The sequence below is a fragment of the Pseudopodoces humilis genome, chromosome 7 (assembly GCF_049639895.1).
Source record: "Pseudopodoces humilis isolate 2021_Gansu_Grassland_sample_001 chromosome 7, ASM4963989v1, whole genome shotgun sequence".
NCBI lineage: Eukaryota > Metazoa > Chordata > Aves > Passeriformes > Paridae > Pseudopodoces > Pseudopodoces humilis.
Genome location: NC_142206.1, coordinates 36,590,047 through 36,605,176, shown reverse-complemented (window position 1 = coordinate 36,605,176; position 15,130 = coordinate 36,590,047). Strand labels below are relative to the sequence as shown.

Below are 15,130 nucleotides of genomic sequence, written 5' to 3'. Positions count from 1 at the left end.
ATCTTTCTGGGTGGCAATAATACACAAATAAAGTTTTTTTCCCAATTACAGAACACTCTGTCAATTTATTTTGTCAATGGCTTCAGAGGTTCCACAATGTCATCAAAAACTGTGGTGGAACTATTATTGGCTCTTTTGACATATAACTGTGTATTAAGGACTTATTAACAGCAAGCTTATTGCCAACAGGCTAAGGATATAGACCTAAAAAGCTTTGTAATGGGATACGCAGCATTTCACTGTTAAGCCATTCATCCACATCTGGTCTAGCTTAGCAGTGACCTAAAATCATTACCTTATGATGGCTTCCTCCTAAGTTATGCAAAAGGAACCATTTAGTCCAGTTTTTAAACTGAGGAAATATCCACATCACAAAGGACCCATTAAAACATCCTGCAGAGTCTCCAAGGATTTAAAAAATGAGCTTGCTTAGCCAAAGTTAAATTTATTATTTATAAATAACGTGTTCTTAAATTGCTGCTGATTCATTTTTGCGTGCTGTAATCATACAGTATAAAGCCAATATACATTTTTGTATATTGTAATTTTTAACTCTTTAACCTTATTTCAAATATGATTAGAAATAGTGCATCATACCCATTAAATGGCCACAGAGGAGTTTGCAACGTTCAAATGTTATTTTGACAGGAGCTGAATAGGAGCAGAGGCCTGTGAGGTCTTTAAGCAGCAGTTCTGGCCTGTTTATTTCAGTTGTTACCTTATTCTCCCTCTGCTTCTTGTAGCCCTCAGCAAACCCATTCAGCCTTCAGAAACCAAATTTTTCCCCCTCTTCTGCCTGTGGTAGCTCTGGCCAAACTCATTCTTCCTGCTCTGTGTTCTTCCCTGAGGCTTTATGCAGACTCTGACTCTCAGCAGCCAAACTGCTCCCAGCTGCCTTTCTGCACCTTCCCACAGTGCAGGAAGCCCTGATGCCACAAACACACCCTGGGCACATTCTTCTCTTCCTCACAAGTCCCTTCCCTGTCTGCCCAAGCATCCTAAAGGGACATTGATCCCGTGTTTAGCACTGCCCACATATTTCTAGCAGCAAGAATCACTTCTCTAAAAACGAAAGGTTTGTTATAGGTCACGTAGGAGGTCATGGCACAGATCTTTAACACCCTCTCACGTACCTGTATGTTCCTGGTCCATGACTGCAGACCTGCTCTCACACCTGTGCTAGCACAGTGGGCATTTGGAGTGGGGAGGAGACACCTGAGACTTTGCTGTGCATCCATGCATGACTTTGCAGACAAGTCTGTCTGACATTGTTGATGATAACAACAAGCATAGAAATATAACACTAATACCAAAATGGATCACCCTTCTGTGTTTGGCTTATTTGTTTCTAGGATCTACAAAAAAACCTGGCATTTACCGTAACTACTGTTAACTTCTCCTAAACCAGGTTGAATTACATCAGCAGATGGAGTTGTGATTTTTGACTCTAATGTTCTTCCTGCCTTCCTACTTCATCACTGTTATCCCTGCTTTGTCATTAAATAGGACTTCATTCCTATGGCTATCATAAATAATTCCCATAAATTCACATTTTACCACCATACCTTAGATCAAAGAATTCACTGTTCAAAACCTTGTTTCCCATACAACAAGCACCTTTTATTTTCAGATTCAGTACTAGGAATTTTTTGTATTTCAAATAAGAGCGAAACAAAATCAATAAAATGCTAAGACATTATCAACCATTATAGCCCACTCCACATAAAAATCAATAATTTTTTCAATCTTGCTTTCAAGCCATGGATACCTTACTTGGCCTTTTAGAAAATAAAGTCACTTCTTTAAACCTTTTGATGTGTTCCCGAAGTTTTTGGCTACTTTACACTTTTAAAGCTATATTTGAAAAATTGAAGCCAGGATAAAATTTGGTAAGATTATTTTATCATCTCTCAAGAAGGCAAAATACTCATGTTAGCGTCTTCAAAAATTAATTTAAAACTTACCTGCATTGTATTACTGGTACTCAGATCATAATCAGCTTTCCAGTACACAAAAAAATATTTTAGTGCTTCACACTACTATAATAGCAACTGGAACTTCACAAACAAAACTAATAACATTTTCATTTTCTGCCAGGAAACTGAGGAGCAAGATTATTCCCATATCTTTACAGTCCCACAACCCTTTATCAAACCTTTCAATCTCAAATGAGGCACATACATTTCTAATATTTTTACTTCTTCCAAGAATTCAGCTTGGCTTTGTTCAATTTTGTGACACTTTCCTTGGGGAAATCACAGAATCAGGAAAAAAAAATAAATGACCCTAAGCCTTGAATAACACCTCCAGATTTATATTTCCATTAGAAGTGAAACATGAGAAGTCAGCAGGAGTTGAGTTAGATCTGTACCAAGAACTAAGCAGCACCTGAGGCAGGATTCAGTGGCATGCCTGTCATAGGTGCAGCAGAGAAATAACTGTGAGAGGGAGGAAGCGCTAAGGTAGCTTGAAGAATAACCTAACACTGATGTTTTGGAGCAACTCCAAAATATAATTTATCAGCATGCAATATTATCACTGGTAATAAACCCCACTCAGTCCTGCTGTGCTGCACACCCTGCTCCTCCCAGCCTCTGCACAGCTCCCAAGGGAGCACTGACAGCCTTCCTCCTCACCACTGCTGCAGGAATTATCTCACTGGGAGCCACTAAAGTACCATTATGCCTTGTTAGCTCCCTCAGTCTTCTTTTAAAATTAAAAAAAAAAAAAAAATTCTCAGACGCTTGGATTTTAGAGGGGAGTGCTAATCAAGCTTTCCATGCTGTGTTTCAATATGTTCTAGATTTGTTACTTGGAGTCAACATTCCCAGTGACCACACATCTGTGTCAAGTGAATGATCAGCTATCAGTCTCCTTTCCCACCTTGTTCATCTACTCCTATAATCGCTTTAAAGAACTATGTTTTTCCTCACGTTGAAAAAGGGTATTACTGGTATTGCATTACCCAAAATGTGTAATGCTCTGTGACTAATAACATTGCTGGACTTTTCAGACTCTCAAGATGACAGAGTTGCTAATTGATCCATAATTTTTTTTATCAAATGGCTGGTGATCTGCCCTATATTTACATCTTTATCAGCTTTCTAAAGAGTCACTGCACAGAAATTTGGGGGTTATCACATTACCTGTTTCATCCCATTTGAATCTAACTGATTCTGTGATATCTTAGAAGATCTCTTAGAAGAAGAAAGAGAGCTACCTTCTGCTTGTGGCCAAGCTGAAGAGTTATGAGTTATCAATCAGAAAAGGAGGACTTAAATAGAGTGTTATGCCACAGATTGTATTTCCCTTGCTTTCAGTAAAATGATTTGAAAGGCTGGAATAAATCACTGTGCATCCTGGCCCAGGTGACAGCCACTTCCAAGTATTCAATTCCTCCACCATTTTTCTCTAAAGGGATTTATTTATTCTACCCAAAGATTCTTTTCTCAGCTGCCTGTAGTGAGAAGTGAAATGCTGGACTTTCTTCCACTGGGCTGTCAAGACATGTTATTCTGCTGAGCAAGGATCTTGAAGTACCCAACACTAATCAGCCCAAGACAGGCTAATTATAATCCCTGAGGCTGCCTCCAGTCTAGGAAAATATTGCTAAAAAAAACACCCTATGAGCCTTGCCAAGCTGGCATTTTTCCTAGCTCCAAGTGGTATCAAATTTCACTTTCAGACTGTGTAATTTTCAGGTTGGATATAGCTGGGGGAAATATCATTTCACAGACTGAAGGTTTGTTGAGGTTCTCTATAACCTCTCCCTTCCCTGTTCTCCCATACCAATGAAAGCACCTGACAAAAGAAAAAATGTTATTTTATCATCATACTTTTGCTTAAGTAATGGCTATCTGAATTTATTAAGGATTAGTGAAAACCATGAAGTATTACTAAGATTAAAAGAATCCATCAACAATTAACAGTCAGTAGGAACAGAGAAATGCACAATTCAATTTCTAAACCATTCAATAAAGTTCAAGAAAACACGATGTTGGAGTTCACATATGCTTAAATACTAATTTTAGTTGCCGAGTTTAGCAGACTAGTTTGTTTTATTTACATATTAAACACATCCCCAGATGTAATTTTTAACAATTCAAAAGATGATTATAGGAATCACAGCTACCTGGCAGCATATAGGACTAAGACAAAACTGAAGTGGATTCTAAATTATATTGGGAGTCAGAAAACAATAGAGGTTAATTTGAGGTCTACTTTTACTCTTTATTACTCATAAAGTGCCTTTCTTGCTGTGTTCCTCTTCCCTGAGCTATTGGCACATTCATTGGAAATATACACCCTTAGCTTACTTGAGACAGCTATTCTGGTTTCAAAAATAAATATTTATTAGACTGGAAAGAGCAATATCTCCACAACCCAGGGGACTGCCTAACTCAGAGCAGATGTTAGTCCCATATATCCTACATCTCATTTTAATGCATATCCATCTGTCAATAGCTGTTTTGGGTTGTGCGCTCTCTGAACAAAACCTAGGCAATAAAGTTTCATGAAGATCAACAACTGGTGTTTTGATGAGTCTGCAATGACTGAGAAGACAGCACTCGTAGAACAATTCTTATCAATCTCTAATTTTGGAAAGGAGCCCTTGGAGATCATGCAAAAGCATGGCAGGTGCCCTTTTCACAAAACCCAATAACTTCTTTTCAAGTAGAATGGCATGAACATATTGCCCCAAGCTTTACAGAGCAGGTGGTGCTGCCTCTCTGTCTATATGGAAATCACTTTGACTCAGCCAGTAGAGATATTTGCCTGGTCATTTCAAACTTAATTGTAGAATTAAGCTGATATTTTCAATTCAGCAGGCTCACCAGTTTGAGCACTACTTTAGTAGTATTTATTTATTTACTGTAGTATTTTACACTACTTATACATTTAATTTTGTGCTACCAAAACCACTGAGCTTTCAATACTTTTTGTAAATTTAAAAAGTAGAACATTCTGTAAATGTTCTACTGTGCAATCTTTCACCTAAGACCAAAAATCCCCAAAGCTAGTTTCCTTCCTTTAGCTTTTAACATTGCATTTTGCAGCACCCGCTTCTCTTTCGTTCAGCCGTGTTTCCTTGCACCACTCTCTCTGGTATCTGCTACTGTCTTGGCTGTCTGTACATCTGTGTGTGTGGAGTTAAACTGGCAGTGGTGTCACATACAGAGTGGTTTGCAAAGGGAATCAATCTCCTTATGTCCATTCACAGGTGGAGAGCAGGGAGCGCAGGTATAGAGGCAGGGTGAACTGGGGATGTTTAGTATCAGATCCAGAAGTGGTTTCCAGTCTCCCCAATCCAAGTATCACGGGCTGCTACTTTGCTGTAGCTTATAAATTCTCTGACCAACTTTTATTCTGTATCCTTTTACACTAAAATTTAAACCCAGGAATTCCTTACTCTAGTTTCAGTACATTTTGATGACAAGCACAGGAGGCAGAACTCCTAAGCTCTTTACTGAAACAAATACTAATTAAGTACCAGTGTTCTACAGAACTCACCATTCGAAGCCTCAAGATGCTGATAAACTGTTCTCTATATTGCCTAACAATAATAGGAACAAGAGACGTCTGAGGGGGATTTACCTGTCTCGACTGAAGTGGCTTTACAAGTTACAGCAAAGAAAAGGGATCACATAGGTGGGGCCAGCAAATGAAACTGAATGTCTAATGCAATTCAAAATGACAAAGCAGAACACAAGGAGTAACTAAGAAGTTTCCAGTGTAATTCACAGAAATACAAAATCAAGCTTCTCCATTTATTTAAAAGTTTACTTTAAAAAGCTACTGTATTGCAAACAAATGTGAAGCACTTAGGGGGTTAAAATTATTTTCTTCTGAAAGAGCTGGCACCATTATTGCTGATACACTGTTAATACATCATGCACAGAGTATACTTAGATTCCACCTTCTCCAGACACAAGAAAACCCAAAATTCCCTAAATATTTTCAAAGTTTATCTGTGCATAATAATATAAAAAAAACTACTCACTGTTTTTAATGACCTAGCAAAATTCTAGGATGAAATTTTGGGAAGGAATAAGATTAGATGGCATATTAAGGATATGTAGAATAGACCCTGCATATTTTAATAGCTGACCCTTAAAATGGCAACTTACATATCTGCTGTGTCATTGCCTTAGCAACAGACTAGACATGCTGAAATCTTACAGAGAGCAGGCTTTTCTAGCTGAAGCTATAGGTTTTAGGGGGAGAGGGTTTTAGCAATTGAAATCTGATTTATTATTCTAAAAAAAATGGTATGTTTTAGGTGACTAGCAGAGCAGCTTAAAGTACAGGAAGGACACATTCTGGCTGGTACAGCCTTGAAGCAGCCTCTTCAGCAGGGAAAGCTATTTCCAAGCATGATGTAACACACTTGGAAATTGTAAGCAGCCTGGAGTAGCTTCAGGCAACAATTTCGAAAGATGTCCTTATTTGAAAACATTCTCAATAGGCCATAGTTATTCCATCAATAGCACTTAGCTCTGAAGTACAGTTTTTCATGACAAAAACTAAGCATCCAGGAAAGTTTATCATTAGTTTTTTCATCATTAACTAGTATCTTGTTTGAGTTCCTTTAAGGCTCGCTTTGCAATATCAGCTGAAAAACGATTTTATACAGCCCTCAAACTTGACAGTATCAGGCTCCTTTCTTTTTGGTTTGTGTTCATTGTACATGTTCTATCAGTCTCTCCAATAAATACCCCTCAAAAACTTTTTTTTTATGTGTGTATATATGTAATTGAAAGGGAAAAAATGTAATAGAATTGACTGTTCAACAGCATTTCTTGATGGGCTTGGTTACCAACATCCAATGTTGTACTATGTAATGCAAAAAAGGCATCTGTCCTTATTTCCAATTTTCTACCTAATGAGCATAATATTTCAGTTGGTAGGTACATTGTTTTCCTTTTTTATCTATTTTGCCGACATGTTTTGTTGTATTGACTGTCTTGGCAGAGAATATTCTGTCACAGCAATCTGTTAAAACAAAGGAGGAGCACTTATCTAGCCAATAAAGGAAATGTTGTTCTAAAACTTTCAAAACTAATGTGGGGTTTTGTTGTTCTGTGGGGTTTTTTTTAAACCAAGAAGTGCACAGAATTTTTTCCTTTCTGTCGCAAATTAAACTCATAAAGATGCAGCTTTTTGCTTCATTTTAACCAATACAGTCAAGATTTGTCTAAAACATTATGGTAAGCAGATACTCCTCTTCGGAAAACTAGAATATTCCAAGCTTCTCATGTTAATTTGCAGCCTAGTTTGTAGCAGGTAACAAGCATTTCTTGCCTTAAGTCCCTTGAAAGCTTAGGATGGATCTCCACTAGAAGCTCAGCTTTATCCAATGAGACCATGACCAATAAAAAAAACCAAACTCAGAAAACAAACAGAAGCACAAACAAGAAAATACAAAGACAAGCAGATAAAAGATTATCATTTTTTTTGAGTTCTGTACAAGCAACAGGAAAAATAGCTTTTTCTCCCAGGTCTGCCAGAGGTTTTCCAAGAAACTTGGGCATGTTACTTATCCCTTATAAGGAAATATTTAGGAAAAGTGAGAAAAAAAATTATTCACCTCAATTTAAGCTGAAAATCCAGGCAAACAAGAGAAAAGATTTGACTGTTTCTCAGGTGTCTTTACAGCCCCTAGCTCTGTAAAGGCTCTATCCAAGCTTCAGTAGAGAGATCTGAATTCTGTTATTTTAAAACATAGTAATAAACCTGAAGTCCCACGAGTTTTCTGTATCTAAACATTCATGAACCACTTTTTAGAAACTGTCCAGAAGAAATGTTACATTTTTCCAAGGGATTTAAAAGAGAAAAGGATGACAACTTGGTAGAAGAGAGCAATTACAGGCATAAAATTCAGGAACAGCAAGTTGGAATGAGAAAGTTAAGACACAGAGGAAGTCAACACATGATGGAATTGAGAGGAGTTGAAAACAAACACATGACTAAGATAACCTGAAAGAGGACTTATGGAGTTACATGGGTGCATTTTAAGACTGAAGTAGAGATTCAGCTATAAGCTTTTAGACCAGAGGGAAAATGCCGCAAAAATCACACAGAAAACAAACAAACTTTTATGTATTCACATACATTCTTCATTTTATCCACGCGCCAAGCTGGCAAAAAATTAATATTAATATTTTACAGCACATGAAGAAACTTCATGTCTGCATCCTAATCCTGAAACTGTGACAACTTCGAAGTTGCAAGAGAATCAGTACAGAGCAGCTCTTGAAAGAATAAAAGCATATACAAAAATAATAGATGTACAAGAAGACAGAAAGCAGAACGAATTACTGCCGTTGGGTGCTTCTTCAGTCCAATGCCAGGAGTTCTTTTTAGTACAACCTCATGCTAACAAAGGCTGTCTTTCTAAGTGTGTCAGCTCCCACAAGACACTGTACCATGGAGGCTGAGTGTGGAAGTGTTTAGAAGAGCCTTTCTACTGCTTCACCCTACAGAACTGCCAGTCTTCCAGAGCCAACTCCTTGCCCTGAGCCCTCTTACCAGTTCCAGAAGCCACTGGGCTGGCAAAGGTAAGGGCGTGTCAATACAATTCGCAGTGCTCATTCTCCACCCTTAACTTTGAGGCTGATACTCTCCTCAGGACATAAAGATTATCCCCCAGTCTGGAGGCCACTCCTTCTATCTACAAGCTATCTCCACTTCCAGGCACCTTAGAAGACGTTCTTTACACTGAGGGAAAGTCCCTCCTTGCCTGGCACCGCGACTGAGCGCTGGACAAGCAGGAGGCAACAGCATTTTGGCCAAGTCTGCCAGGACAAACCTGCATCTGACTCATGCCATGAGAGCTCACGCAGAGCAGAGAGCATTCCTGGCTTGAAACATCTTGTCTGAAAGTGCCAGACATTGTAAACTGCACAGAGCTGAATTTTCTGACCTTGAAGGGATGAAAAGCTGAGTCAGCCTTGCTGTGAGTCAAAGCTCTCAGGATTCCAGATATTTGAAACCTGTCTTTCATGCACCAAACAGGAAGGGAAGAGCTATCTGGATTGTGTTTATTTCCTCTTTTCCTCAGAACCAAAGCTTTTCTGAAAGCTTTTTAAAAATAAGTAAAATTTTGCTTCAGGAAAGCATATTTTGATACCCAAAGAGTGATTTTTGTGATGACCCTTCTGACATTATAGATACACATACATATGACCATACCAAACTAGTTGAAGGATTTATAGTACACACTTTTAGCAGTTTTTTTAATGGATATAAAGCGAGGATAGATACTTTTATTTTTAAATCTACAGAAAACATAAAACTGAATATGAGAAAGACAGTGCTCCACAGGTCTCTGTCCAAGAGCATACAGGCCTGTGCAGCAAGCAAGGTACAGGTGGCCTTTAAGCACTGACAAAACAGAAAATGACTACAGTACCAGCTTGCTAGAGTTAGAAACACAGCTGAACTCCGCCTTGCCCTCTGCCAAAGCCTCCAGAGGCTGAGAAGCCCAAGATGGGAGCTGCCTTTTCAGGAGAATTCTGGATCATGACAGTGATGTCAGTGATACATGCCCATCCATTGCCACTTTCACCCACCGTATGCCCTGTTCCCTCGCTCTCCTTTAGGCTCTCCATCCAGCTCAGCTCTTCCATTGATTCCTTCCTTTCCCGTGGAACACCTTGGTCCAGTCTGAGTGACTCATAGGGGAAACACATACAGCTTTCTTATTTTCTGCAGCTAGAATCTGCTTTAATGAGTGTCTGTTTTTACAGGAAAGGAAAAGTCACCTTTACCCTGTCCAGTCCACAGAAATGTTAGTATTCAGAGATAAACTAGCTGCAAGATGATTTCTTAATGTCATCTTTTCATTCAAGTATTATTAATTTTGTCCCAGTAACACCACTATAATATCTCATTGCAAAATGTAAAGAAATTTCATTATAAAACATGGGCCATACTTACAATGCAAAATATAAATATAATATATATTATAATATATAATGTATATATATAAAATACAATATTTCAACAGAGAAACATAATTTCTTTTAATACACATTCTCTTTTTTTTTCTTTTTAAAAGCAACTCTGGAACTTCAGACATTTTGCCCCTCCCTGAGGCTAGAAGCATTCAGCAGAGACCAGGAAAAAATCAAGCCCAGAATTTTGTAAATATTTCTTTCATGATAGCAGCAATGACTTTTACAGAAGGGTGCAAGTAGACTAGGACATGGCATGGGAATTTTTCTAAGTTGTTTCTAATTCTTCAATTATTTTGAAGGAAGTATTTCACCATCATTTTGGAAATGCCACCAATTCTAATCAATACCTGAGAACTTCTGATAGAGATCTGCTTTGACTAAACTTTCAAGGGATGTGTTCCTGTGCACAGCTTCATTCCAGATCTGTCAGAGGTGGGAGGCACAGGACACCCACCCACTGCTCTACTGTAATGTGATCCACAGGAGATAAAGCTCAGATCACAGGGTTCCCTCAAGTCCTCTTTAGAGAAGAAGGAAAACTTCCTTCCATTGAGGGCACGCTCTGGTCCCCTCTAGGTAGGTTTTGCATTGCCATATGGTGAAAAAAAACCCTAAAAAGTGTTAAAATAGTACCAACTTCATTGCTGTGGTCAGGTTTTGTCATCAGCTCCTACAGCTGCCTTGGGAAGAACCAAGCTTCTGTTTCTCTCTGCTTTAAGTGCTAAGCCATGTAAGAACTACTTAATTGACGATGCAATAAAACCCTTCAGAGCAAAGTAAAGATTAAACAGTAACGTCCTTTCAGTTCACTGGTACACGCCCATCTCCAACTCCACGTCAGTGTGATTCTGCACATACAGGAGAACCCTGGCCTTCAGATTAACTGCCCAAATTCAGCTGCTTCAGGGAAGAATACATGTATTTACAAAACATACTGCCCTCAGTAATGGTATAAGGCCAGCTGTGAAACAAAGCTGAGGGCAACACAAAGCTGTCTCACTTGTACCAGTTATGAATCTGCTTCAACAAGAAGCAAAACTGTATTATATCTTTAGTGTTTCTACATTTGGTCATGCTCTGACTCAGGCAATCAAGCTTGCTCTTCATAGTAAGACTCTCTTCATCACTCCATACTTTTCCATATCCTCACATGTAGATCTCAGTGCAACATACAAAAAATGGGCCCATACAAAAATTAACAGGAAGCATTCTATAATTGAAGTATTCAGCAGGAGTCAGAATCAGACAGCATTACCAAGAATCAAGTAGTGTCATTACAGCTCCATAATTAGCAGGTGTTTCCCAGGGTAAGCAGTGCTGTGAGAAGTGAGAGGAATAGAGAGTAACAGGAACTTTTTTTAAAGTGTTTAAAAACCAACATGGATTGTATTCTTATTATTAGGGGGAAAAATAAATTCTTCACTGGGAACTTCATAGTAGGTCATGCGTCCATTAATACCTTCAAAAGTTGTTCTTTTTCATCCAGGATGTCTCCCCTAAGTTTTACCATTGATCTGAGAAATTCTAGTTGTAATCAAGTCATTTAAGAATCTAAGAAAATACACTTTTTATTATTACTGTCATTGATGATAATAAAAGCATGACATTTAAACCAGAAATATCTTATATCCATGTCTTATTAACTGTTCTTTTATGATCCCTAAAGTTGCACGTTCAAGGCATTGCTCACCAGCTCTCTTCACACTCTGACACTAGGCAGACATCAGCTCTCCTGCCCTACCCCCATCCTCCTGCTAACTCATCCCTTCTGAGTTTGCCTGATGGGAACACAGCAAGTGCAGGAGACCACTACTTTCATACTGGAAAATGCATCACAAATAAATAAAACATCATTCTAGTAATTAATTTACAGTAATTTGCTTTGTGTTTTGCAGTGGGGAAAAAACCCAACAGATGTACCCAGACCATGCTGGAAAAAGCATATATGATTCTGTACAGACTGTCTAATTAAGATATGAGAGCTCTATTCCAGCTTGTGCCAGACAACACCATCACACACACCCCTAAGAGCAGTAGTCAGACCTCATTATATTTATTACTTTATCAAACATAAGGGACCAAACCCCACAATAAATGTTGATATCACTAAAAAATTAGCAGCTGCTTTTTTCTTGCTGCACTTTTGAAATATCAACTACACAGGGAGAAACAGAGCCAGAGACCACTCCCTAATTCCTAGTAGACATATTGATCAATTAAAATGACATGTGTCTGGTCTTTTCTTTCCTTCTAATAACAAGCAGCTGAAAGACAATATTTCAAATATGCAAAATCAAACAATAATGTTGTTACATAGCATCCAGCAAGATTAACTTGAAGTTAAGCAAAATAAACCTAGCCTCCAGAAGCAAGACCTTAATACCACATAAACAAATACTAGACATTGTAAAGAATTACAAAATACTGTAGATATGATTTTAACCAGCTTCCTAAATGCAAAAGATAGGTGTTATCTTCTGAAGATAGAGGTGAAAACCTTTTTAATTATTCTTATTATTTTGTTCATAGCAAACACCCTGAGTGCTTGAATCTTTGGCTACACCTTTTACTGCAGTTGCAGCAGAAAAAAAAGCTTGTTTTCTTTCCAGTAAAAGATAGATCTAAAATTCACTAAATTCATATAATAATTTAAAAAACAGAGTCAAAGAAAGTAATACAGTAGAAGAGCCAAAAGCTACAATCCTTTCAAAATATTTGGTTATTGTTTGACAATTAGATCTGTTTTGCTTTTTAAAGAATGCCAGTAGAAATAGGACAGTACTGAACCATGTTTGAAATCAATACTGTTTCAGTTGCTTGTTCAGCACCGGTTTGCACAGTATTTTCTGTGCTATCATGCTATGGAAGGCCAATGAAAGTAAATAGGTGATGTTCAGGCTATTGAGTTAAAATAGACTCAAAGAGAAGATAAAGGTAATAGGAATGCTTAAATGAAGAGACAGGGAAAGGAACAGGCTCTGTTTATGGCATTAGAATTGAAAACAGCAATTCTTTCCATTTAAGCAAATCAGACAGTAGCTACTTTAATTGGATTGAGAAATTTAAATATATTCTTTTCAAATATTCAGGCTATTACCATAAATGCAAAGGCAAGTCTAAACATTCAGACTGAAAACATTTTCTGTAGGCCTTTGTCTTAGCCTGTCTGCCTGAAAATAATATTTAGGCATGCAACATCTTTCTTCAAAATGATTTTTACAGGGCAAAACCCACACACTTACATTAGGAAAACCTCATAAAACAGGAAAAAATAACCCTGCAATTAAGAACAGCACAATATTTTGCAACTTACCATGTCCTGTTCAAATCATCCTCTTTTGATGTTTACGGCACATCTGTAAGATGCAATACTAGGAGGTGCCTTGTGTGACCTGCTGCATGATGCTGTGACATCAGTTCAGATGATGCAGCTCATTATGGGAAAGACTGCTGTTGCCATGGCAACTGAGATGTGATACGAATCCTTACTGCATTTCCAGGGGAGTCCGAGACAATACGGAAGCCCTTTAAAGAAACAGACAAAATGCAAACATGCTTTTAAAGTATGGTGCCACAGATTTTAGAGCCCATGTTAGTACATGCCTGTTGTTAAGGAATATTTTAAACAAATTATTCCTACGTGGTGACTCAGAATTGAGATGCATGAGCTATAAATTATTTCTTCATTTAAAACTTAATATCGTGTGTGTCAATTTAAGAACAAATTTTATAAGTCAAATTTGGTTATCATGCAAGGGAACCTTACTTAAAATAAACAGTCAGTAGCATGATTTTAACACTAAGACTCTAAAGACAGTAGTTATTGAACAGTATTTTAAGAAATATGTATTTTCACTCTGCCCCACCCTGCTCCTACATCCAATCTGTCACTTACAAGAAAAATCTTGTTGCTAGGGAAAAACACTTGATACTTCAAAATGAGCAGATATAACACTGTTGAATGAATGACAATGAGTTTTAAAAAAAAAATGTCAGGGGGATGACTTTTTATTCAGGAGAGGGTAAAGAAGTTTCTAGCCAACCAAGTAAAAATCTCCTTATCATTTTTCAGCTCTAGGACAAACTGCACTGCCCTCTGCATGCTGAGTAGCCTGGCTTTCATCTGCCCATCAGACAGAGAGATGAGTGGAGATTTTGAAAGCTGTGGGCAAGCTGCTGCCAGCCTCCAGGTAGAGCAGGAGGGCAGCAGAGCAGTGAGCCCCTCCCCGCAGCCTTGGTGAAGGCCTGGGCTGGAGGCTGAACCTTCTGCACCAGCAACCTGCCCACATCCTCTGCTCAGAGCACTGATGGGAGAAGCAAAGGCTGTGTGAACAAGTACTAAAAGGAGCTGCCTGGAAATTAAAATTCACAACTAAAGAACCACCAGCACATTTTTGGCCACTTGCCAGTTCTATTTGGATGAGAAAAGTTTCTGGCAAAAACTGCTTTCCCTAGCCATGAAAATCCCTTTCTACATGGTAGGAAAGAAAGCACACAAAAGACTGGACCCTCTATGCTTGATATGCTGAAGTCCAGAGTAAAACAAAAGCCCAAGTTGAAGCAAGAAGCCCCAATGCCCTGAAGATGTCCAAAAATGTCCAATGTGTTTTAGGCAGTACCTAAAACACATTGCCTAAAACCCTTCAGTCCATTAAACTTTAGCTTGTGAGTAAAAATTTTGATTATTGATTTCAAAAGAAACCATAGGAGAAAATTACACTCTCTTAGCCACCACCCACCTCTGAAAGAAAGAAGATACTTTGATACTTTTTGATTAATGAATTGAAGTCTCTCCATAAACCTAGGAAATGCCATAGACTTCTGAATTAGTGCTGGCTTGACATTGTATGGTGTCATTTTTGACAGTTTCTCTCTTTTATTACTACTACTATGTCATTCTATACAATACAGTAAAGCTCTCAAACTGACTCAGTATCAAACCCAGTCTAGTGATCCATAATGAAGAGTTACTCACAAAAGAGCTACAGCTCTAGGTTTTTGAATGTTTAAAACGTCCTTAGGTCTCTGAGAATGCAATTCACAATTTAGCAGGGGACAACACGACTGAAACTTGATTTGTGTTAGACTGACATGAAAACTAAGGCATGTCATTGTAAGTTAGCAAAGTTTATGGTGCGCTGTATGCCATTCTGGTTCAAATAATGTGAGTT

General features: G+C 38.1%; 1 protein-coding gene across 1 annotated transcript in view; it reads right to left on the bottom strand.

The window, feature by feature from the left end:
• AKAP6 (A-kinase anchoring protein 6) overlaps positions 1–13,351 on the bottom strand; it is a 259,455-nt gene extending 246,104 nt beyond the window's left edge. Inside the window, exon 1 of the mRNA XM_088057688.1 lies at positions 13,273–13,351. The gene's annotated coding sequence lies outside the window, so the exon portion shown is untranslated. The remainder of the gene's footprint in view (positions 1–13,272) is intronic.
• Positions 13,352–15,130: the final 1,779 nt, after the last annotated feature.